The 24,811-nt window shown below is 37.3% G+C and overlaps 1 pseudogene; it reads left to right on the top strand.

Annotated features, from left to right (window-relative positions):
• The first annotated feature begins 11,931 nt into the window (after positions 1-11,931).
• The window catches only part of LOC149845518 (putative pectate lyase 18 pseudogene), a 29,022-nt pseudogene continuing 16,142 nt past the window's right edge, over positions 11,932-24,811 (top strand).

The following is a 24,811-nucleotide window of genomic DNA, read 5'->3' as shown; positions in this document are numbered from 1 at the left end:
CTGAAGACCTTCTTGCCCTTGTCGCGGGCTTGCAAATCTTTAATCTTCTTTGCCATTTCCTTCAGCTGTATTTAGAACGGATCATCCATTGCTTGATTTTTCCCTTTATAGGTTGTCCCTTGCCTATGAGGGGATCTTTGAAGTGCTTGCCAGACTTCATACTCTTTATCAGTGCCGCCTACTGATTCTGACTCATCAGATGTATCCTCGTGACGACTCTGCTTTTTGCTGATCTTCACATTCTTGACGGCCTTACACTTATCTTTCTGTTTGGCCTGAATTTGCTCAGTACTGGCCTCAGCTTGCTCTGCCAGCATCTTGGTCATCATTTTTTTGAACATGACGTACATTTGGGGATCGATGCCATCATCCTCCTGCTGACCCTGACTCTGAATTGATCGAGGTGAGTCCATCTCTTCTTCTGAAGCTACTGAATACGCGAACTGATGCGGCTTTCTTTCTGGATCTTGTATCAACCATCGGGTATCGAAAATGTTCTCTTGGATATTACTGATGCTCTCTGCAGGGCAGAACTGATGGTTAGGCTTTTGAAGAAAATTTGGTTTGGAGGAAAATATTTGTTGAGAATTTTGGTAGACAATTGAAATAATATCCCATTACTAGGGATTGAGTCGGTGCTGGGATTACGATAATTGCGTTGCTATTCTTTGCAAGATAAACAACTGAAAATATGCCTTGTTACCTAGGCGAGGTCGTCAAACCAATGTAAAATAAAGGAATTTTTATTGAGAGGAAAAACATGATTTTATCAATAATACACTTGACAGAGGGGAGGGGGACAGACAATTTTCCACCACTCCAGATAATCAGAAGATACACGAGGACCAGGAAAAATAGTAAGACTGACAAAGGATCCCAGCCATGTCTGGCAGAATGGTATGCTCCGGACCACTGATCTGATGTGAGATCGAATTCTGGCAGAACCCTGACTAGTGGACGAATCTCTACGCGCTTCTGCCTCTGAGAGAACTGCCTGACGCACCGCTCTGGATGATAGTATGCGTAGAAGAACGGGCCAAGTAGCCTGAATCGCTTGCCGTATGCATAAGTATATCTGGGAGGTGATTCCTGGCGATCAAAGTAGTCCCATACGACCTCTTCCTCCTGAAGGTTGTCGATCAAGAACCGGTATCGTGCAACTGGAAGAAGCTTCTCTCCATTGTATCTGAATGAACTGGCTCGGACTAGCACATGCCGGAGGAACCAAGACTGCAAGGCATAGGTGCACCCTTCGACTAGGATCGACTCTCCGAGTGCGAAACGAGTCAACCCTCGGTATAGAAAAGCAAGTGCGGCCATGGCTATTGAGAGGCGGCTGGTCTGTCGACTTCCCCATCTCCTTAGAAGCTGAACTATTCTGATATCCATGTAATTCCGTCCATCGGAAAAGAAAGCTAATCCCACCGTGCACAGAACCATCGCGTGTTGAATTCTCTCTCGAGCTGTTCTGGACAACGAGCTGACTTCCACAAATGTCCCATGCTGTCTGTAGACTTCGAGCAGATCCACATATTCGTTTTCATCTTCTTCAATCAGAGGCCAAGACTTGCGTCCTGTCATGCGAGCTAAAGCGTCTCGGGAATCCAGACCCTTGACATTGATAAAAAACTGTTTCTCTAATGGATCTCCAGGCTGACCGGCTGACTCGGGCAATCCCATAATCTCTGAAAATTCATCTATCAGCACTGTCATCTCGCCCCACGGGAACCAGAAGGTAGAAGTGCTCGGATTCCACCGCTCTGCTAGTGCATGGATCAAGTTGCCGTTGACTGTCTGCTTTCCCACTGCGGACGCCAGTTCCAATCCACACTCGTCCAGATGGTCCGGAAACATACGAGAGATGTTCTTGAACCATGAATAATACCACCGGGGAAAGAAGGATCCGGTGCTGAGGACTCGATGTTCGGGAAGACGTTGTCGCACCTCGTAGGAGATGTGACCGTCAGGGAAGACTGAATCAAGCTGACTGGATGCCATCGGACTGGAAGACATGGAAATTGGAATAAGATTTGAGAAAAATACAGGAATTTTGAGAAAAATGCAGGCAGGATAAAAATAAAGCAGAAAATTCGAGATCCAGAAGACAGGAAAGATGGGAAATCACCTGGAGTTTTGAAGGAAATTAAGGGAAATTTGAAAAATCGTCCAGGGTTTGATGAAATATGAAAAATGAAGTATTTGAAAAATCGTCCAAGGTTTAAAACATGGACAATACATGGACATAGATTGGGGAATTTTGAGAAAATCGTCCAGTATTTTTAGAAAATTGGGAAAATATGGAAAATAAAAGGAAATGACTATAACATATTCAATCACATTCTGCACAAACAAGTATGCACATACAACACTCCCTAAAAGCTGACTTTAGATGCACAAATTTTGAAATGGTTGTGGGACCTTAATCCTAACTCTAAGGTTCAGATCATCTGTATCCAATCCAGTTATGCCTATATACTCAAGCCAAGGCTAGACGTACGTGGCATAAATTCAATTCCTCCGGTTCTAGGTTCAAGTTTTCCAACATCCTTGAGCACCTGCCGATATACGTTGGACTATGGCCCTTGGTACGTGGCAGGGGGGTTTTCACCCAAATAGGTGGCCCAGTTGTGAGGCTCTGTCCCGAACTATGGTTCTGGAAGAGAGCCCAGCAACGTGAAGACCGGGACAATATAGGTGGGGTGATTTTTGAAAAACATGAGCACATGCAATCAAATAGAAGGCTCTAAGTCCTAAAGAGATAGATTTTTGAAATATTTGAAGAAGCAAGCATTGTTTTCATACAATTCCTAAATTGAGGAGTGTTGTATTAGACCTAAGTCTATGTGAGCATGAATAATTCTCCTCAATATGGTCCTACCAAACCATACCTAGTCTATATGCATTTCATGTCAGCTGGGTTCAAGTCTAGGCTCCTAGGTTCACATGATATCATAAAGCAAAACTGACATTCCATGGAAATCGATTTTGACAATTTGAACTAAGTAGAGCATTAGATTGATCAGGCAAAGACAGGTCCCATCTCGGTCGCCAAACCTGTTATCATCGCAAAATTTTTAACTTTTGCAAATCAAACTGACCTTTGAAAAAGTTTTTGAAAATAACTCGCCTCCGTTTTAAAATGCGGGAAAATTCCGAAGAATGGGACTCGCCTGTCGGTACGAGGTTCAACCGTTCCTGCCACCTTTAACAGGGGTAATTGAACCAAGGATCAATCTTATGCTCTACTCTATTCAACTTGTCTAAACCATATTCTAATTTCTAAATGCACAAAGAATCAAGCATGTGCTATGAATTTTCAGAAAAATGCACATTTGAAAACATGATATTTGCTTTGAATGATTGAAATATTTAGAAAATGTAAATCTTGGAAATGATATCACATGAGAAATCGTGAAATGGGATTTGAAATGTACTTCTGAGAGAAGTAAAAATCGATTTTGAGAAATCCTTGACATTTGGTGAAAATCGATTCTGAGAGACTTGGTTTCTCTGAATTCAAACTTGGAAATTGAAATTCTAACTTAGAAAATTTGAATTTGGAACTTGGGAAATACTTGAAATATCATTGGCAAATCCATATTCTTTTGAATAAGACTTAGAAAAACTTTGATTTTTCTAACTTCAAACTTTGAAATTGACTGCATAACTTGGAAAATTGAGTTTATGAACTTGAGAAATACCTGAAATATTCTTTGAAATTCAATGCCTTTGGGAAAATCGATTTTGCTATAAGACTTAGGAGATTTTGAGGAATTCAATTTCCTTGACTTAGATTTTGAATTGGAGTTGACAAATGCATGAAATGAATGAATATGGATTTGAGGAATTGAGAAATACTTTTTGTATTTTTGAGAAATGCAGTGCATTTTGAAGTTAGCCTAAGAGTGTAGGCTGAATGTGGCTAATGTGAAGATCATAAATCTAAGTATCATTCATATTCTGACTATGGCCATAAATACAAATTCCACCAAGTTTATAAACTTCATAGAAGCTAGTGCATGTGCCATTCGTGTAGACCATGGTGAATTTGTAAAAATATGCATGAATCATCATCCATCACATATTAAAATTATAAAAATAAGCTATATGCAATGCAACCTAAGCTAAGCAGGAAATGTAAATTCTTATTCCAAAGTTTAATTACAAATTACATCACTATTGAAATTTAAATACATGAAAAATAAAGTCTTCAATGTACCTACAAAACTAGAAAACTTGGTTAATGAAAATATGTTGGCTTTTCTAGATTTATCCAACAATATCAGGAAATTATTGGATTTTGCCAGATATAAGCCTTTTCCTTGATTCCCTTAAATCAAAATGATAAAGTATGAAATAAAATTGAATAAATAAGGAAGATAAAATATGAAATTTCGAAATTGGGGTCAAAATGACCAAAATACCCCTAATAACAAGACTATGGCCTTGAAATTAGGGTTTTTAGAAAGATATTTTGATAAAATGCAAGTTTTGAAATTTGAATGTAATAAACTAAGCTAAATATGATATGACATGCTTAAATATGTGAAAATTAGGGTTAGAGATTTTGAAATTTTGGTCAAATGACCAAATTTCCCCCGATAGCAAGACTATGGCCTTGAAATCAGGGTTTTTAGAAAGAGATTTTGGTAAAAATTTAGGTTTTATGCACTAAATGAAATCAAATGAGCACAAAATTAAACCTAAAACATCCTAATATGATTATGAACATAATAAAACCCTAAAAATATATGCTTATGCACGAAAATCCAATAATATCATAAATTTTGTGATTTTTGCAGTGTTTTTGGATCTTTCAGGGACCCGGTTTTGCAATTTGCTCAATTCAGCCATCAAATGGATTCCAAAATCCATAAAAATTGGTACCTGCACTTGTTATAACCCTAATGTCGAATTGGAATTATAAAAATAATTTTTTGACATTAAATTAATTCGAAAATTGCATTAAACCCTAAAATATGCTATTTTTGACCTAATTCACCAACCAGTCTCAATCCAAGACCTGAACCAGGGGTCAAATCTCCATGGAAATTTATGAAATTTTACAGAGACTAACTAGAAATAAAAACAGAGATTTCCCAATTTACAGATCGGAAAAATCATCTACGGTTAGGGAGAAACCCTTCCGGCAATCTGAGCTAAAATATATCACTCTTAACAGGGATTAAAACAGCTATTCCAGATTGAAAATACAGACATAAATAGCAATTCTAAACAAAAATCTCTGAAATTTTAGTGGTGAACAGTAGACAGAAAAATAACAATACTCACTTTTTACAGATCTAAAATCGGATCTGTGGTTTGGGATTTATGACTAACACAAGTCTGATTAGGGTTTTGGTAAACCCTAACGAGTTTTAAATTTAAAAACAGATTCTCTAAAAGGGGAAAAATACTAAACAGTGATAAAAAAATCCGAAAATTTCACAGAAAACATATCTATTCAATGTGAATCCATAACACTTTACAGATCTAAAATCGGATATAAGATGAGAGAAATATCATAACAGCAAGTTACCTTCTTGATTTTATACCACGATTTTAAAGCTTTAAAAACCCGATTTGATGTCTGATTTGTTTTGACAGGGTTCCCGAGATCCAAAACCTCTGATTTTTCTACAGTAACTCAATAACTCATGCATGCATCACATATAAAAAAATCAGAAATAAACAATGAATGCTTCAATCCGAAATAACATCATCTTTACTGTTCTAAACCTAGAACACACAGAAATTTAAGAAACTTGAAAAACCATGCATTAACTAATGTAAATAAATAAAATAAATCATAAAACAGTAAATAAAAATTATTTCCATGCTATAGAACGTAAAACAAACATGAATAAACCATGAAAATAAATTAAAAACAGGGAATCAATGGCTGGAATTTGATATCACCTTTAAAACATAGATTTAACCCATTAAAAAGGGTAAATCATATATTTTTATTGGTTAATAATGCAAAGAATCATATTAAAATCAATTTTAATGAATTAAAATCTCTGTAAATCATCCAAAACAGGGTTATATCACCTTCTTGGATCGTTCTTGCTTATTCTTGATGGTTCTTGAGGTCAAATCCATGGTTTAATCCATGAAGATGATGGTGCCAATGGCTAAATCATGCTTAAAACAATGAAAAACTTTAAATAAAAACTAAAAATTAAAGAAAAACATTACCTTGAGGCTGCTGCAATGGAGTAAGGGCTGGAGAAGAGAGAGAAGCTCCAAGAACTCAATAGGAGAGAGATTAAAAAATTGTCCCCTATGGGCCTCTTTTTATAATAAAAAAATTAGGTTTAAAAATTGACAATTTTGAAAATTTTGGACTCTAAAGGGTGGGCGATTTTGGGGTGGAGTTACCTAACTACCCCTAGTCTAAATTATCCTAAATAGTTCCTAATTAACCCCTAGCTAAACCTAAGAATCCCCCAAATGTGGTGCCACTTGGCATTCTCTCACATTGGGTTTTTAAAACACTTTTAAAAACCTTTAAAAACACTAGTTTTAAAAACTAACTTTCAAAATGAGTTTTTCAAAATGGTTTTGACTCTTCTAAACCTCTAACACTAACCAAGACATCAACTAACCCTAGTCTAGCCCTGACTTACTCGAATATGGCGCCACCCCAAGTGGGCCCTACTTGAGTTTTTCAAAAAGCGATTTTAAAACTTGAAATTGAAGGAGTTTTCAAAAGATTTTCAAAAGTAAACTTAAAATTAGGATTTTTGAAATGGCATAAGGTCCTAACTGAGTTAGAATTCCTCTGGATATGGTGCCAACTGAGTGGGCCCACATCGAATTTTGAACATTTTTTGAAATAAACACTGAAAATGGCTTTGAAAAGGGGTTAAAATCAGTATTTGAAATTTAAGATCTTTGAAAATAGGGTCTCAAGCGAACTGGAACTCCGGGTTAGAGTCCTGAACTCTTAGGACTCTGAGATTTTAGATTTTAAAAGCCAAATGAAAGAATTTTCAAAAGATTTTATCAAGAAATGATGAAATAAGTCAGAAAACACAGTCAGGGTTAGACTCCTAACTCGACCGAACTCTAAAATAGAGTCCTGAACTAACTGGACTCTGTGAAATGACCTAAATTTCGAAAACAAACAAAAAAGATTGAGAATGGAAGTAAAACAGACTTAAAAACCAAACTTCTGACCGGATTAGGACTCTGAGACAGAGTCCTGATCGAACTGAAACTTTCAAATATTTGAGAAATTTGATGAATAGAGGCATTCAGAAGCGACACCATCTGAATGGGTCTCATCTGTGAATTGAAATCGATTAAAGTTTGAATTTGAAAGGAATCCAGATTGTTTTCTGAGAAAATATTTCGAAATACAAAGTCCTGGGGTTGGAAAATACCAGAATATTGAATAAAAACCCAGGTTTTGAAATTGATTTTGAAATAAAGCTTTAAAATTCAAATCTGGATTGAATGTTTTGAAATAGGAGTGCTGGATCTCGAAAATGAGATGTAATGACATGCAATGCTATGCAATGACATGCAATGACATGCAATGCTATGCAATGACATGCAATGCTATGCAGAATACATGCAATGATATGCAATGATCTGTAATGACTTATGAAATGGAAGTACTGGATGAGGGTGAAAATTTGGGGTGTTTACACCTACCTACTTTTTGGTGGAGAAGGATGGAACCTGGTGGTGCCGAGCGCCCAGGTCTTTCTTTCATTTGGCCACCCTCGGTTTGCATGCAGGGTTGAACCATGGTTCAGACCTGTGTATGCGTTAGAAACCAGGTTGGCACATGGTGTCAGCCATGGTTCTACTTTAGGAGGAGTCGGGTGCCAGCTGCATGGTGCTGGGCACACGGGCCGTGAGAGCTGACCCCTTGTGGGTCTGGGTATGAACCGAATGGTTCATACCTATAGATGGCTGACAGCAGACTGGCCCTATGGACCAGACCGACTGTGTCCAACCCCTTGTGACCAACTTGCAGACTTAGCCACGGCTACTCTTGCCAGCGGCTTGAATCAGCCCCAACCGAAACCCTTTGTCGATCTGGCCTGAACTATGGGTCGGACCAGATCCAGTTGGCATGCATGACCGTATGGCCCAGAAGACCAGACCATCGTTTGAGATTGGAACCCCTTTTTTGCCGCAAGTGTGTAAACTCCTCGTTGACACCCTTGCAGCCCCAAAACCCAATTATCATGGCTGTCCGACACTTTTCTTTCAAAACCAGCATGAGTCCATTACTAATGGAACCATAGTAGACCCAATTTCGGGTTTAGTTAGCCTACACCTCCTTCACACCTCGGCTAGGTTTTTGGCATAAGTGCACATGCCTTGGGTTGCATCGAGTTCGATATATATATATATATATATATATATATATATATATATATATATATATATATATATATATATATATATATATATATATATATATATATATATATATGTGTGCGATTGTGTATATACATACGTGTATATAAGTATGTGTATGTGGAACCTTGAGTATCTTTGTAACGTGACTATATATATATGTACTCATAGAGGTTAATAACACTTAAATGATTGCTTCGGTATGACCGAATGGACGTGCGACACTCTTGTGTCCCGTCCAAATATTTCTCTTGATGATGTTACACTTCGAATCAATTAATGTTGTCCTGCGTTCATTTTGACAAACGGTTGTTTCGGGACCGCAGGCACAACTCCCCATACCGTGGAAATAGCTAATGTTGTTCCCATAAGATGAGAATATCCCAGATTTCACCATAAACATGTAAGTGTGTTGAACCACGTGTAATGGTCCTTTGGGTCGCAGTTGCATCTTCTGTGCAAGAGCAACGATTCACCTTGGGGGAAACCAATGTTATTCCCATTAGACAGGATAATGAGTTAAATTCAATTTCAAACCCTTGAGTATGAAATTGTTGATAAATGCAATCATAACACTGAAATACGTAATATAGTGCAGTTTAATATCATGTAATGTCTCTGTGGTTATATTTGTGCTAAAGATAGAAATTGTGATACTCTTACACTTTGCACTTGGCACATCTTGACACAGTTGTGAGTAGCACGTACCCGGAGGAGGTATATCGCTGAGGCATCAGTAAGCGCATTAGGTGCACTTACCTTATGAAAAGTGAGAAAATTGAACACCATAGGGTATGAATATTGAAATGATTTGTTGTGGGCTCAGTTGGAGTCTTCGGGCAGTGGCCCTTGTGTTGCGTGGACTCTTGTGTGATATACCCTAAACAGAAAATAAAATAATATGGTGTTTTGACTGCTTTCACGAGCAGTGTGCTCCGTTGGCCCTGTGAGGCTGAGCACGTGGATGGGCAGGCCAAGTCCTCGTTTTGCATACCCTGCGGGGACCACGAGGCAGATTCTTCGTGGTGAGGTATGTTTGAACTTGATCCTTAAGAAAGATAAATCTGCTTCGCCCCATTCACAAAATGGTTCACCTTGGGAGAGGGTGGATGGTACAACCCTGAGTGACTTGTCGTTACTACGACACGTGTTTTGACAGGAGCTGTAGCGTTCCTTTGGCCTCCAGTCACTCAGCGTCAGGGAGGTCGATGTTACCTTCTTAGGGCCTCACTACTGCAGTAGTATGGATTGCAATCCTTGCCTATGTGAGTGTTTTCTCTTAGTTGTGCACTGCTCGCATATGGTTGACTCGGTCTGTAGCTTCCCCGGTTACCACGCGATAATTTGAATAACAGACGCCGGGTGCATGTCTCACAGAATGCTTGGTTCCTTCGCGTACCCGAAGGAGTAATCAGAAGAACTTAAAGACTAACCAAACAGCTGACTTACTGTAGTTGCTACTTTACTTGTTCTGTAGATTATACTTCAGTTACTTTACTTGTTTCAGCTGTTACTTGGTTACCTTACTTATACGGCACTTGTTACAGTTAGTTACTGCTTTGAGTACTTGCTCTACTGTTCCTTCAGTTTGTTACTTGTTAGTTGACTAGTACTTGTCACTTTACACTTATCACTTGTTAGCTTACTTTCAGTTTCCCTGTGAATTGATTTATATAATTGCTTGTGGTTGTTTTTTCACCACCTCGCAAGAGGAATGACCCCGTTTTATGGGGATGTAGGTGACGAACAGGTATAGTGCAGATGCGATGACACACGGTGGAGGCTCGGGGGACCCACACACTTGACGTGCAGTTCCTGTACCTGGTGGTCTCCTTTTGGGGTTTTGGTTGTTTATTGGGATGTATTCTCTGTTTTGTACTTTTTGTACTTAGATTTTGTAAAGCCTTTAAACTGTTGGGGTGGTTACCCTCCTTATTTCACAGTTACGCCTTTGTACACACCGTTGGTTACACTGTTTCCACTTGTTGCACTTATCTGTGGTGGCCGCCCAGACTCGCGGCTTCGCTGTTTTTTTTCCACATCTGCTTTCCGCTGAATTTCTACTTAAACCTTTCAAAAAAAAATTTTGCAAGTTTTTTCAAGGTCGGGGTTTGGGGCGCCACAATGTTTGGTATCAGAGCAGAGTTTAAGTGTGTGGTCAGAGCTTTATCGTGCATCATCCATCGCACTGTAAGTATAAGTTAAGCTTCTTTCATTTCTTTATTTCCTGCTTTTTAGATAGTTTGTGTTGTGGTTCTGCTTATGTGATAGATGTCGACAAACCCGACTTACAACAAGATTTTGGAGGCTCTCCAAAACCTGACTCGAGGCGAAGAGGCTTTGAGTGGAGTTGTGCGATATTTGGCACGTAATGTGCATATGTTGGCACCTCCATGTGCCAGATGTTTGAAAGATCACACGGGGCAGATCTGTCCCCGTGAATTGGCTGAGTGCCCCTACTGTAGTCTTCGTGGGCATGTCGTAGAGGAATGTCAGACGAAGCAGAGGGATGAACTTTGGATGAGCAATGCGGAAGACATCGAAGATGTATCTTCGGTTTCTGGACCATTGGTTGTGGAAGTGGATAGCCAGGACGGAGAAAGGCGCAGAGTGATTGATTCTCCCCAATATTCTCCCGAGTCCTACCCCTATGCTATTTCTTCAGAGTACGTGCCACCGATTCTGAAGGAAGTCCAGGAGATCTCTGACACGCCGCTGATGAATGTTGTTTCTCCTCCACGTGTTAGGCCGAGGCGCTATGGTAGTCGGAAAGACTACAGGGACTTCTACACTAGCAAGTCATGAATTTGTGATGTGTTGTTACGATATTAGAAACACTGAGTCATTGTTTCATTTTTGGATTTGTCGTGCGTAAGTTGTTGGTAGCGCTTGTCCAACCCTATCTTGATGAAGGGTACTTCCGTAATGTTGCAGTTTCTTATTAATAAAATGGAAATTTTCCCACCTTTGTGTTTTTGTTGGTTGCTTATGCATAGATTTTTTCATATTTAGATAGCGTGGCGCACCAGGTGTGATGACCTTATGGAGACTCTGAACAACCTTACAGAGGTTGTGGGTCGACAGGCTGAGACCATGAGGAACATGGGCGAGCACCTCCAGGAGGCCGCCCAGGGACAGGGAACACCTTCCCAGATTCCTGTTACAGCAATCCCATATAAGCAATTTATGAGCTTGAACCCTCCCTCGTTTGATGGAAAATCATCGCCAGAAGCAGTCGAAGATTGAATCAGAAAAATAGAGCATATCTTTCGTGTGTTATAAGTTGGTGATGATCAGAAGGTGAATTTTGGGACATATCGTCTCAAGAAGGATGCAGAAAGGTGGTGGGCGACCACCTGAGAGATAAAATTCGACAACCAGCCTGTAGAGTGGGACCAGTTCGTGGAAGCGTTCTACGCAGCTTACTTTCCAGCTCACGAGAGGAGCCAAAAAATACAGGAGTTTCTTGACCTCCAACAGGGTAGTTCTTCTCTCTCTGAATACGTCACACGTTTTCACAGCCTGGAGAGGTTTTGTCCGAACTTATACATGACAGAAAAGGAACGAGCTCTTAAATTTACTCGAGGTCTGAAGCCAGTCTTACGGGCGAAGGTGTACACACGTGCACCTACGACAGTCGATGAGGCTTTAGAGATGGCCTCCTTGCTTGAACATGACTGGGCAGAATCGCAGAAGACTCCCGTACCACGTCAGCAACAGCAGAATCATGGCCATGGGAGTTGGCCAAGGAAGAGGCATTTTCAGAAGAACCAGGGTGGAAGGAAGTTTCTGTTACAACAATGAAGCCATACATGATACTTCAAGTACAAGGTTTTGATGATGAGCAAGTAGAATCAACTGCATTTCAGCTAAGGCTATGAAGAAATTGAAGAATTCGGTGAAGAATCCTTGAAGACTAGTGTGCAAATGTTTAATTCATTAAAAGTCTTAGATTCTTGTAAGAGCCTTACTTAGAGTGCATATTTAGGTTGCATTTCACCTTAAAAGTCTTTAGAAAAACTTTTCTAAAAGAAACTCTTTTGAAAATCTTTTTACAAAACTCATTTCTTAAATTTTCATGTTTATTAGTTGACCAATAGACTTATCAGTAGACTAATCCTTTCGCGCCATATTTTCTAAAAAGTCATTCTTGTCAAATTAGTCGACCGAAGATTTTATCAGTCGACTGGACAAAATGTCTGTTTTCTGGAAAATTAGCAGCAGTCGACTAATGGTTTTATCAGTCGACTGAACAAAACATGTGTTTTCTGAAAAAATTTAGCAGCAGTCGACTAATGCTTTTTATCAGTCGACTGAACAGAATGTTTGTTTTTTTTAGAAGTTTTTAGCAGCAGTCGACTAAAAGGTTTTTCAGTTTACTGATGATATTATCAGTCGACTAACTTTTCTCAAGTCGACTAAGTTTCAAAAGTTCAGATTTTCAAACGGCTCGATTAACAGATCAGTCGACCGACGATAACGGTCAGTCTACTAATAACTAACTATTAGTCGACTAACTGATGTTTCAGTCGACTAATTTTGCCATTTTCCTGAAACTTCAAAAAGGCGCGTCTTTTCATTTTTCAAACGTTTTGATCGTTCGAAATGGACAGTTTTGATACCCTTTCATACTCTCAACATATGGAATCTTTTAACTATAAATATGAGTGCATTCTACACTCAAAAACATCAAATTCAATAGAATTATATTGAATTACTTCTTGCTTTTCACTCCTATTCATTCAAGTATTTGTTTTCTCACTCACGTGAAATTTTCACTTCAGTTTTTCACTCAAATCACTTTGAGAGATAGTGAATTCGTGAGTAGAGTGTTTCAACAACCTCAAAAGCCAATTGCATCTCATTTGCATTCAAAAGGAAGGCTCATAGGTTGTATTGTAAGTTGTTATTTCTTTTGTGTAAAAAGAAGGACTCCTTGGTGTAAAGGAGTTGTTTGCTTTCAGTAGGATTGTTATTGAAAGTGGGACCGGTTATGGTCTGTGTGATCTTGTAGTTTACAAGGTTGATAGTGGAAAATCTCAAGCGGGTTTTGCTTGGGGACTGGATGTAGGTCGGGTTTGACCGAACTAGGATAAAATCTTGTGTTCTTTGTGTGTTTGCTTTGAGATTTGCAAAATCATTCAATATTCCACAGAAATTTTTAAAAGCACTATTCACCCCCCCTCTAGTGCTCGTTGCCTCGATCCTAGTGCACTTTCATTTGGTATCAGAGCAAGGTTTGCTATTACTTTGATTTGACCATTATCTAGCATGGCAACTACAACATCTCAGCACAAAGAAGGAAGCTCCTCTGTTCGTCCTCCTCTCTTCGACGGAACAAACTATGGATACTGGAAAGTAAGAATGACAATATTCCTGCAATCCATGGATCTCGATATCTGGAGAGTTGTTTCAGAAAAGTACCAAACTCCATCAACTGATTTCAGCCGATGGACCGATGATGAAAAGAAGACTGCTTCACTTAATGCCAAGGCAATGAATGCCTTATATTGTGGCGTTGACAAGGTAGAGTTCAATCGCATCTCTCAATGCTCTACAGCTAATGAAATCTGGCATACTCTTCTCGTAACACACGAAGGTACGTCAAAGGTAAAGGAATCTAAAATTGCTTCTTTAGTTCATAAATTTGAATTGTTCAAAATGAAGCAAAATGAATCTATATCGGACATGGTAACTAGAATGACCGATATAACTAACACTTTGAAATCCCTTGAAAAAGAATATTCACAAGTGGATTTAGTCAGAAAGATTCTAAGGTGTTTAACTCCTGAATGGGAGAGAAAAACCACTGCTATTGAAGAAGCAAATGATCTCAATACTCTCACTCTTGAAGACTTAGTTGGTAACCTAATGGCATATGAGGTCCAACTTCAAGACAGACAAGAAGAAGAGCCTAAAAAGAAATCTCTTGCTTTTAAGGCTACTTCTGACTCAGAAAATTCTGAAGAAGATGAAGATATTGCCCTCATCACAAGGCAATTCAGAAGATTCATCAAAAAGGGAAGATTTCAAAGAAAGGCAAAGAAAGCAGATTCTTTCATTCCCAATGAAGTAAAGTGCTTTAACTGCAAAAAGGCAGGACATATCAAGAAAGATTGTCCTCTTCTCAAATTCAAGCCCAAGGACCAATTCAAGAAGAAAAAGGCATTTCAAGCCTGTTGGGATGATAGTGACTCCTCTTCCGATGAAGAATCAAATGAAGAAGTCGCCAACATGTGTTTTGTAGCACAAGAAGATTCGGTAAGTCAATTTGACTATGATGAGTTATTTGAAGCATTTAATGATTTATATGCTAAATTTAAGAGTCTTAGTTCTAAAAATAAAGAGTTAAAAACTGAAAATTTAACTCTTGACTCTCAAAATAAAGTGTTACTTCAAGAAATAGAAGATCTCAAGAAGGAAAATTCTTGCCAAGCAATTAAGATAAAAGAAATTGGAGTTAGAACCAATCTCTTACAAAAGGAAATATCTAGTCTTAAAGAAAAGTCAAATGATCTTCTTTCTATAGTGACCAAATTCACAAATGGTCAAGAGAATCTAGAAAAACTTCTTGGTTCTCAAAGATGCTCGGTTAATAAAACCGGATTGGGATATAGCTTCTTTGATACTCAAAATAGACCAAACTATGTGGTGAAAAATCAAAGACATTATTCTCAACCTTTTGTTCATAAAACTAAACTTTCTAGTTCTAATAGAAATGCATCTAGAAATGATTATTCTAGAAATGTTTATTCTAAATCCTTTTATAGAAAGAATATTTATTATCAAAGGAAACCAAAATCCAAATGGATATGGGTTCCTAAGACTAACTCTCATGGACCCAAAAATAGAAAGGGGTCAAATGCTTTGTTTTCTGATTTTGTTGTAGGTACACAACATAAGGAGCAAATGAATATTGGACAGCGGTTGTTCCAAACATATGACTGGAAGGCCGGAGTTATTTTCCACCCTCCAAAATAAGGATGGAGGAACCGTCACCTTTGGTGACAATAACAAGGGAAAAGTGATAGGTATTGGTAATATTGGTAATCCAAAATTTCCCTTGATAGAAAATGTTCTTTTAGTGGATGGTTTAAAGCATAATTTAATATCTATTAGTCAATTATGTGATAAAGGTTTTCATGTTTCTTTTGAAAATGATTTATGCTTAATTTCTGATTTTCAATCTAAAAAGATCATTTTTAAAGGTAAAAGAAGAAACAATGTGTATGAACTATATCTAGATGAATTACCCTCTTTTAATGAAAAATGTCTTATTGTTTCAAATGAAATTCAATGGTTATGGCATAAGAGACTTGGACATGTTAACTTTAAAATTATTTCAAAATTATCCAAGAATGATCTTGTAAGAGGCCTACCTAGAATACCATATAAAAAGGATCACTTATGTGATGCTTGTCAAAGGGGTAAACAAATCAAGAGTTCTTTTAAAGCAAAAGATATAGTTTCAACAAAACATCCTCTTGAACTTTTACATTTAGATCTATTTGGATCATCTAGAATTCAAAGTTTGAATGGTAGCAAGTATGTTTTTGTTATAGTAGATGATTATTCTCGGTTTACATGGGTGATTTTTCTAAAAAGCAAAAATGATGCTTTTTCAGAATTTTCTAAACTTTGTAGAAGAATTACAAATGAAAAATCTACATCTATTATTAAAATTCGTAGTGATCATGGTGGTGAATTTGAAAATGAATCTTTTCTAAAGTTTTGTGATTTACATGGTATCTCTCACAACTTTGCTTTTCCTAGAGCGGCTCCACAAAATGGAGTTGTTGAAAGAAAGAATAGAACTTTGCAAAAATGTGCTAGAACCATGCTTCAAGATAAAAATTTACCAAAATATTTTTGGGCTGAAGCAATTAATACAGCATGTTATGTCTTAAATTGTGTTCTTATTCGACCAATTTTACATAAAACATGTTTTGAATTGTATTATGATCGTATACCAAAGATCTCATATTTCAAAATTTTTGGTAGTAAATGTTTCTTGTTAAATACCAAAGATAATCTTGATAAGTTTGATTCAAAATCAGATGAATCAATATTTATTGGATATTCTTCTAGAAGTAAAGCATATCGTATTTTCAATAAAAGAACATCTTGTATTGAAGAATCTTTACATGTTGCATTTGATGAGAATTGTGAGCAGGTTATTCCTCTAAGCGAAGAAGAAGAAGCAATACTTCAAGAAGAACCCTTGATAGAGAGTACTTCTCAAGAAAATATTCTTCTTCAACCGGTTTGGAAAAAAGTTCCTAATCATCTACATGAACAAGTTATTGGTGAAATAAAGAGTGGTGTCCAAACTAGAAGGCAGTTAGAAAAATATATTGCAAATGTTGCTTTTATATCTAAATTAGAACCAAAGAATATCAATGAGGCATGTGATGATGAATTTTGGCTTTTAGCCATGTCTGAAGAACTTAACCAATTTACTAGGAATAATGTTTGGGATCTAGTTGATAGACCAAAGGATCATCCAGTAATTGGAACAAGATGGGTCTTCCGAAATAAGTTGGATGAAAATGGTGAAGTCATTCGTAACAAAGCAAGGCTAGTGGCACAAGGCTATAATCAAGAAGAAGGCATAGATTTTGATGAAACCTATGCACCAGTGGCTCGATTAGAGTCAATTCGTATGATGCTTGCTTTTGCTAGTTACATGAACTTCAAGTTATATCAAATTGATGTTAAGAGTGCATTCTTAAATGGACACATCAATGAAGAAGTTTATGTAGAGCAACCTCCAGGCTTTGAAAATGAGAAATATCCAGAAAAGGTCTACAAATTGAAAAGAGCTCTGTATGGACTCAAACAAGCACCAAGAGCGTGGTATGAAAGACTACAAAATTTTCTAGAACAATTTGGTTTTTTCATTGGTCGGGTAGACTCTACTTTATTTATTAAACATTTTAATTCAGATATTCTTATTGTGCAAATTTATGTTGATGACATAATATTTGGTTCTACTAATGATTCTCTTTGTAAAGAATTTGCTAAGGCTATGCAGGAAGAATTTGAAATGAGCTTGATGGGCGAATTAAACTACTTCCTTGGACTTCAAATAAAACAAACTGAAGAAGGAATCTTCATCAATCAGGCTAAGTATACAAAAGAACTTCTCAAGAGATTTGGGATGGACTCATCGAAATCAAGAAGGAATCCTATGAGTACAACTACTTCTCTTGATAAAGATGAAAATGGTAAAAGTGTAGATACTAAGCTCTACATAGGTATGATCGGATCTCTATTATACTTAACTGCTAGTCGACCTGATATTATGTTTAGTGTTTGTATGTGTGCAAGATTTCAAGCTTATCCAAAGGAATCTCATTTAACTGCAGTAAAACAAATTCTTCGTTATTTGAAAGATACTTCAAATTTCGGTTTGTTTTACCCAAAATCATCTTCCTTTGATTTAGTTTCATATAGTGATGCAGATTTTGCAGGAAGTAAATCTGATCGCAAGAGTACTAGTGGAACTTGTCATTTCTTGGGAAATTCCTTAGTCTCTTGGTTTAGTAAGAAGCAAAATTCAGTATCACTCTCAACAACTGAAGCTGAATATATAGCGGCTAGTTTAGCATGTTCACAAGTACTTTGGATAAAACAGACCTTAAAAGATTTTGGTTTGAATTACTCCACAACAACTATTTATTGTGATAACACTAGTGCTATAAATCTTTCGAAAAATCCTATTCAGCACTCAAGAACTAAGCATATTGAAGTCAGACATCATTTTTTAAGAGATCATGTGTTAAAAGGAGATATTTCGTTAAATTTTATTTCCACTAAAGAACAACATGCTGATATCTTCACTAAACCTCTTAAAAATAAAGATTTTATGAGAATTAGGAGAGAACTAGGTATTTGCTCGTTTTTGGATTTATAAAAATGTTGATTTTTGAACAAAATCTTAAAATCGCACTATATTAGTCGACCGATAAAATTTTAGTCGACTGGTGTTTTATATTTTGGAATGTATCGCACCATATTAGTCGACCAATATATTTCTAGTCGACTGATGATATTTTTAGAATAAGTCGCACTTTTTAGTCGACCGATAAAGTTTTAGTCGACTAAATTTTTTTTAAAAAAAATTAAGTGAAGGGACCCGACACCCCTTGGATTTGTTTTTAAAACCCATTTTTTTTTAAAAAGGAGGCATTATTTCACTTCGTACCTTTTCTTTTTTTCTTAAAAACGAAACCCTTAAACCCCTCTTTCTCTCTTGCCTCTCTTTCTTCCGAAAAACCCTCGGAGTGCCGATCAACTCCATCATCGCCGGGATTTTCTTACCGTAACAGGGAGACGCCGGAATCTTCTGGCCGTGATCTTGAAACGCCGGAACTCTCTTGCTGTGACAGTGCTTTGCCGGAATCCCCTTTTGGCCGACTTCTCCTCATCGTTAGCCACCACATTGTCCTTCGTTTTTTATCGCCGGAAAGTTTTTTTCCCCTTGCCGGACGTCATTTGGAAGCCAACATTTTGGTAACCATGCCTCGCACGAAGTCTGCATCTGCAAAAGGTTTAGGTTCTCCTCCTCCTACACCTACTTCAAGACATGGTTTTTCACTAAGATTACTTCGCAATCCTCTTCTCTATGACACTTTTGGATCAATTTCTGCACTACCTATTTTACCAGGCCGAAATGTTCTATTTCACTTGTTTTCTCCTTACAAAATAAGAGAATTATTTCCTGGTATTTCACATCTTTTTTATGCTTGTGCAGACACCCTTCACTATCCTTTTCTTATTCACTTGTTTTACACGAATTTACAAATGAATCATGAAACTGGAGTTTTGTCTTCTCTTGTTCATGATGTTGAAATCGAGTTTGATTCAAAATTACTTGGAGAAATTCATGAAATTCCACCTTCAGACACTCTTTTCAACACTAATGAATTGAATGATGAAAGAGTTTTTGAACAAATTCTTCTTCCAGAAGCACCTCACTGCCCTCCTTTCAAAAATACTAATCTTCAAACTCGTGCACGCATTGCTGGACGAATCCTTGCCCACAATGTTCTACCCAAAACTGGTTCTTTTGATTATTATTCCACAGATCTATCTACGGCTCTTTATGTTTTTTTTGGAAATATTTCTGTCAACTGGGCCAATGTGTATTTTACAAACTTGTGGAAACAAAAACCATTTCTTCCTTATGGTTGTCTTTTAACCCGTATTTTTAGACATTTTAAAGTTCCTTTAACAAATGAAAAGTACATTGAGCAAAAAGAGTTCTTTGATCAAACAATTTTTAAAAGAATGAAAATTAAATATCTGCCTCCTTTAAATGTTGATCAAACTGAACCATCTGGTCCTAATGAACCATCTATTTTTGAACCTTCACCCTCTGCGACACCTTCATCTCATGCAAAAAGAAAACAATTTTCGACAAATCAAGACCATGATGAAGTTATGCAGAGACTGGAAGCTTTGGAGCTGCATCAACACACCTTTCGTGAAGATGTGACTCAACAACTTGCTTCAATTCAGAAGGATGTAACTGCCATTAAGGATTTGCTAAACTCTCTTTTCTGATCTTTGAAAAACTTACTGATCATGCATATAAATCAAGGTTAATTAACATTTAAAAATGCATGATTTTATGAAATAATGTTTCAAAAACCCAATTTTATGTTAGTTTTCGAGTAAATGTGCTAAAATGATTTAAAAATACAAAATGCAGGAAAAATAGTTTTATTTTACATTTTTATGCCTATTTTAGTTTTTGTAGTTTGGTTTTAGTTTTTATTAAAAATAAACAATAGAGAAAATAGTTTTTTTTTAAATCATTTTAAATGTTTGTCTTTTTTTAGAAAAGAAAAAAAAATATATAATTAGATTAGTTTTTTATTTTCTTTATAAATAAATAGTCTTGTTTTTGAAAATTTTCATAATAAAATGATTAATAGGTTTTCTTTACTTTTAAAAATTATAAATATAAAATAATAAAAACAAATCATTACATGGTTTGTAATTTTTGGAAAATTGAAAAAAAAATAATAACACAAACCAGTTGAACCAGTTTGTATTTCTAAAAGAAAACTAAAAAAAAAATAATAAACAAACCGGCTTGAACCAGTTTGCATTTGTTTCAAACCGGTTCCAGCCGGTTTGTTGTTTTTAAAAACCCCAAAAACAGAGAAAGAAGGGCGCCTCTTCCATTCACGCCTGAACCGTTCTCTTTCCCCTCTTTCCCTCTATTCCCTTTCTTCTCTCCTTCCTCCACCATCGCCGGTGGTTACTCCCCTTCTCTACCTTCCCTTTCTCCCTCTTTCTCTGTCAAATCCGGCAAACGGTGGTGGTGAAGCTTCAGTCCGTTGACATCAGTGGTGGAGGAGGCCGCCACCTCTTCTTCAGCTTCTTCTTCATCATGGTAAGTTTTGATTCCTCCTCCTCTTCTTCAGTTCTTCTTCTTCCTCCGATTCTTCTTCTTCTCCTTCAGATCTTCTTCTCCTTCCTCTGCATCTTATTTTCTTCCCCTAATCTTCTTTTCCTAATTTTCTTTTTTTTATTCCATTGTTCATTACAGTAGTCGATCGGTTGCTTAAAATCAAAATAAAAAAAAAGGGATTCTGTTAGAATAATTGTTGTTTGATTCTAAATGTCATCCTGTTCTTGATTTTGTATTTACATTTTAGTTTAATGATCAGCATCAACATCATCATAAGCTGAAATGGATAAACCGGATTGAATGATCGAGCACTGAATTTGTTTTCTCAGCAATTTGTGTGGAGATTAATCGATCATCTGATCGATTATCATAGTTTTATCATATTAATCCATTGGATATTGTTCCAGCTACAGAGGTTAATTTTTGTTGAAAACATTTATTCTGAAAGATAGATTTGTATTTGCAAATAAGTTGATTATCAATTGCATATGATTGATGAGCATTTGTTCCAGCGATGATAAAATGTCCGGCAATGATCTGGAGATTCTGGCAATAATCGGATCAGTAGATTTTTGTTTGCTTGGGTGAAGAAACATTCTGATCACTTGTTCTACTGAGCCTCGGTATGGAGTGGAGTTCTGATTCATGACTGAAATTCTGGCAATTATTATGTCCATCTTGATCTGTCGGCATCTCATTTTTGCCCTGAAATGGTAATCTGGTAACAACAGTTCATTTATGTGTTAATGGGTTGTGAATTGGTATAACCGGATAGCTGGATTCAAGTTAAATGTCTAAACTACTATCTCTGTTGCTGTTAATGATTTCTGAATTTCTGGTGTAATTTCCAGCTGATTGGATTAATGTTAGCAATGGTTTTTAGAGAATTTTCATATTTTTCACTGATTGTTACTTACAGATTTTTACTGAATTCCATTGTTGATTTTTAATGAGCTTCATTGCATATGTTCATTAAGTATTAGCTGGAACAAAATTTGAGTTTCACTAAGAATTGTTGAGAATTGGTTGTTGATGTTTCATCTTACAGATTAGTAATTCATTAGCTTGTAGTTGTTTAGTTTAATATAACAATAGTTAATCAATTAGTTAGTAGTAGACTTGATTAACATCTTTTGTAATAGTTAGCATTTTAGTTCATATCAATTAGTAGTTAGTAATCATTTTTACTTAGGGGAGTCATTTAGATTTTATAATTCTTGTAGTATAGTTTTATTCTTTTATTGTGTACTGCTCGTGTCTCGTTTGACTTGTGCAGGATTGCAAGGGATTGGAGCGGAAGTGATTATGTGACACGGGGAAGCAATAGAGTAGAAGATTTTTACTCTTTAGTTTAGAATTAGGACTTTGATTGGGTTTGTAAATATTGCACTTTACGCCCTCTGCGAAGGGTATTCATTTGTTGTAATAGTTAGTTGTTTTTACCTTTTCTGAACATTTTACATTTCACACAATTCGGCAATAAAGAATAGGTTAGATTTGTGTACTTGAATACGATATATTTCGGTTCCCTGAGTTCGACCCGGTCTCATCCACTAGTGAGAACCGGTTTTTATTATTTGATGTCTGGTTTTCACATGTTTTTCATATAAAAATCTTTTCAAAATTACAACGATTTAAAAGAAGACATCAAATTTTTGGCGTTGTTGCCGGGGAACGGCGTAATATTAGTATTCACTTTACTGCCTAGTGTTTGTGTTGCATTTAGGTTTAGAACCACGTATGTGCATATCTTAAAGACAAGCTTACTTTTCTGCACAACCCACCTATTAGGATTCCCTTAGAGGTGACTGTATACGATTGGTACCGTACACATAGATTTCATATTTCTTTGCATAATCTCTGTTATGTGTAACTGCATGGTGTTTGTTTAGTTTTTGTTGTTTTTAGTTTACTCGCTTTGTGGTTTGCGTGGTTTGGCCGCTTAGTGCATTAGTTAGGTAGAAAACCCAAAGTTAGGACGTGTGCTACACCAGTCTACTCTAAGGTGTACGCAATGGCTGACGATCATCAATTTATCCGTCCTTTGAGGGAGTACTTCATGCCAAATACGTATACTCCCACCTTCTGCATCACGAGACCTGATGTAGGAGCGAGCCATTTTGAGATTAAGGCCAGTGTGATTCAAATGTTACCTTCGTTTTATGGCCTTAGCAATGAAGACCCATATCGTCATCTCGACGAATTCCTTGAGATTTGCTCGACTGTGCGAATCAATAACTTTGGAGATGATGCTATGCGGTTGATTTTGTTTCCATTCTCTCTCAAAGATAAAGCCAAGCACTGGTTAAAATCTCTTGAGACGGTTCGTATTACTACTTGGGAAAGAATGCAAAAAGAATTTTTAAAAAAATATTTCCCAATTGGTAAGACTAACCAGTTTCGTAAAGCTATAACCAGTTTTTCTCAAATTGAGGGAGAACAATTTCACGAGTCTTGGGAGAGATTGAAAGATCTTCTTCGCAAGTGTCCCCATCACCAGGTGCCTCGTTGGCAGTTGGTGCAGTATTTTTATGACGGGCTTACTGAAAAGCACCGTCAAATGGTTGATTCGTCTTGTTGGGGCACTTTTATGCTCAAGAGTGAGGACGAGGTGTGGTCTCTATTCAAGACCTTGAGTGAAAACACGATGCATCATGCTTTGTCTTCACGGCTCGATAGGACTACATCTCTGTCTAGTGGTCCTAGGAAAGTTGGGATTTCCGAAGTTGGGTCCGAGTTAGAATTGCGTACCAAGGTTGACCAGTTGACTAGGAAGTTAGATCAATTCCTAGCCAATTCTTCGAGAAATCAAGTAGAAAGAGTGTGCGAGCTATGTGCTAGCCCTGCACACTGTGTTTCAGATTGTCCGGCAGCACCATTATATTCTGAATTCGTTTAGGAGCAGGTGAATGCTGCCCAAGGTTTCGCTAAACCCATGCCTGATTTATTTACACCATCATATACCCCAGGTTGGCGAAACCAATCCATTCCCCTATCCCATCACCCCTCCCAGACACAGTATAGACCCAGTAACCCTTCACAAGGATACTCGCATCCCATTTTTCCACAGGTTCATCCCTCAGCCCAACCTCTTTATACTCAACCCCATCCTCATGAGCCTTCATTTAGTCAATCCTTCCAAGATAGGATATTACAAGTTTTGAGCTCCCATACGCAGTCAATAGCCAAGCTAGAGACTCAAATGGGACAGTTGGTTGAGACCTTGAGTAGGCAAAGCCAGGAGAACCTTCATAGTCAGTCTGTTGTCTCAAAGGGAGAGGATTCCATGTCATTTGACTTGCAACCCACCGATTCACATCATGAGCAAGTCAAATCTATTACATCCCTTCAGTATGGGAAGGCGTGTCACTCCACTCAGGAATCGACTCATGAACCCCATATCATTTCTACTGACGAGTCGATCTCCATGATACCTCAACAGAAGGGGCCTTACTCACAGCATACATTTTCATCATATAAAGGCCCATTTTCTCAGCCTTTAGGATCACCAATTTTTAGTAAGCAAGAGGTACAGATGCAGAAGGTGCTTGATCAAGTCAAGCCAGATCATATTCACCATTTGTCTGAAGTAGCATTCCTTGATACTCGGTCGGTCCTAGACTCTCGATTCTTGACCAGTCTCTCAGATGAGACTAATCTCCGTTCTTCATGTCAAGAGAGTTTTGATACTACAGTTAGAGGTAGACGGGATGGAAACACAGTGCGTAGTGTCACAGATGACACTCTTTTCTTCATAGAGCTCGGTTGAGTCTCACTTCATGTCCATTGATCTCATGGATGATGAAGGGTTTTTCCAGGGATCCGTCTGGCTGGGGACGTGAAACTTAGCGCTTTATGGGAGGCAACCCATATTCTGTACAGTATTACATTTGTTAGGATTTATAGATTTCATTTGGTTTTATTTTTCGTTTTCTATCTTTTCTATGAGTTTCATGTTTTGTCATGTATACATTGTATTCATTACATTCATTACATTCATAGAAC

This window comes from Nuphar pumila, chromosome 2 (assembly GCF_984573655.1).
Source record: "Nuphar pumila chromosome 2, dmNupPumi1.hap1.1, whole genome shotgun sequence".
Lineage (NCBI taxonomy): Eukaryota > Viridiplantae > Streptophyta > Magnoliopsida > Nymphaeales > Nymphaeaceae > Nuphar > Nuphar pumila.
This window is presented reverse-complemented; position numbering and strand designations above follow the sequence as displayed.